Source organism: Coenobita brevimanus, chromosome 64, assembly GCF_032717465.1.
Source record: "Coenobita brevimanus isolate Jiangsu-jjx chromosome 64, ASM3271746v2, whole genome shotgun sequence".
Lineage (NCBI taxonomy): Eukaryota > Metazoa > Arthropoda > Malacostraca > Decapoda > Coenobitidae > Coenobita > Coenobita brevimanus.
Window position 1 is genome coordinate 18,003,240 of NC_137017.1, and position 1,994 is coordinate 18,005,233.

Consider the following 1,994-nt stretch of genomic DNA (forward strand, 5'->3'; position numbering starts at 1 on the left):
AAGAAGAAGAATGCAGGAGAAATAAGTGCAAGTGACAAGGAGAGATAACTAGAAATTAGCAAGACACAAGAGAAAAACAAAGAAAGAATGGGTAAGATGAGAGAGAGAGAGAGAGAGAGAGGATGGAAGGAAGGAGACAGGGAGAGGGGAGGGAGAGGAACGAGAAAATAATTGAGGAAGGGGTAGAGAGATGGGGGGTAAGAGTGAGGGAAAGTAAGGAGAGGTCGAGGAATGGACGAAAGGAAGAGTATTATTGAAAAGGAGAGAGAGAGAGAGAGGGGGGGGAGGGGAGGAGGAATAAGGGTGAGAAAAATTATGGAGAGGTCGAGGAACGGAGGTAAAGAACAGAATTATTTAAATAAGGAAAATAAGAATGAATATGAGACAGTGCAAGAGAGAGAAATGTGAAGAAGTGAGATAAAATATTAAAAAGCGAAGGAAAGTGAGTGAATGAAAGAAGCGAGAGAAGAAAAGGAAAGTGAGGGAGTTGTTGATGGAGAAAGGAAAAGCTGTGCGAGAGGAGAGAGAAAGATGAAAGGACAATTAAGGTGGAAAAAAAAAAACTGAGGGAAAAGTTTTTTTCATTTTTCATTCATTGCCAGACGCCATGTATCCCAGACGGGGTGGCCAAGGGCTTAGAGTTAATTGTTTTACAGGGAGGGGCACTAATCCTCCACCAACCCCACTTGACACGTAGGGATGCCAACAGCATCTGGTGTTCCCAGGCGGTCACCCATCCAAGTACTAACCAGACCCAACGTTGCTTAACTTCGCTGATCGGACGGGAAGCGGTGTACTCAACGTGGTATGGCCGTTGGAATATTTGAGGGACGAAAGGAAAGGAACGGAGAGAGAGAGAGAGAGAGAGAGAGAGAGAGAGAGAGAGAATTATTAAAACCGTCAGTCACTTGATCAGAATAAAAAGTTTAATTAGGTAAGAGGAGGAGTAAAACTGAGCGAGAAAAAAATAATATTAGGAGTGGCGGGTGCGGTGACGTGGCCATACTTGATGTGGTGGTTGTGGCGGGGGGGAGTAAGGTGTGGTTGTAGTTGTGGTGGTGGAGAGGGGTGGGTGGAGGGTGTAGTGGTGGTGGTGATGGGGGAGGGATGGGGTGAGGTAGTGGTGAGGGAGAGGAGAGGTGGGGTGATGTGGCTGTGGGAGCGATGGTGGTGATGATGAGGTGGCTAGAGGATGAGAGAGTTACGTGGTGGTGTTGGTGGGGGAAGTGGTGATGGTGGTGATGGGAGGGAGGTGGAGTGATGTGGTAATGGTGGAGGGGGAGGGGGGTGATGTGGAGGCGTTAGTGGTGGTGGTGGGGCTAAGGCAGTTGTGGTGGTGGTGGCGTGAGGTAAGCTATACACACCTGCCCCAGGAGGTCACACCTTGGGGTAGGTTAGCACTGCAACACCAACATTTCTCAATTCTTGTTTCCCCTTTTGTATATTTTGACTGATACACGTCCACAGTTGCGGAAGGTATGGGATGGAATTATTATTATTATTATTATTATTATTATTTGTGGTAGGTGGGGGCGTTCACCATCCACTCACTCAATGTAGTGCTGCTCTTGGGTGTCTGCCCTGTCCTCTCCTCCATCCTTCTTTCCTTCCATCTTCTTCTGTCTTTCTTTCCTTCATTCTTTCCTCGTCTTTCTGCCTGCGGGTGACTTTACACTCCCTTTTCTGTCTTTCATTCCTTCATTCTTTCCTCTTCCTTCTGCCCGTGGGTGACTCTACACTGAGTGACAAGCCAACTGGTTTCCTGTACACCAGGAAACCATTTACTACGCTGGGTGGTAACCATATAACCAAATTTTGGCGCCTGGTGGTTTAGTGGGTAATTATTGTGCTCCAATCGGATTGAGCCGGTGCAGGTTTATATCCAAGGGGTGATTGGGGTTTATTGCTCACGTAATGCCACTCAGGGATGAGTGAGGTTGGTCACTTTCATCTTAAATGTCAGGACCAACTGCCTAGCCCCAGGCTTCTACGCT

General features: G+C 47.5%; 1 non-coding gene across 1 annotated transcript; it reads right to left on the minus strand.

Annotated features, from left to right (window-relative positions):
* Positions 1 to 700: 700 nt before the first annotated feature.
* On the minus strand, positions 701 to 819 carry LOC145404760 (5S ribosomal RNA). Its single transcript, XR_013898217.1, has one exon. It is a non-coding gene; the product is annotated as a 5S ribosomal RNA (ribosomal RNA).
* Between the last annotated feature and the right edge of the window lie 1,175 nt (positions 820 to 1,994).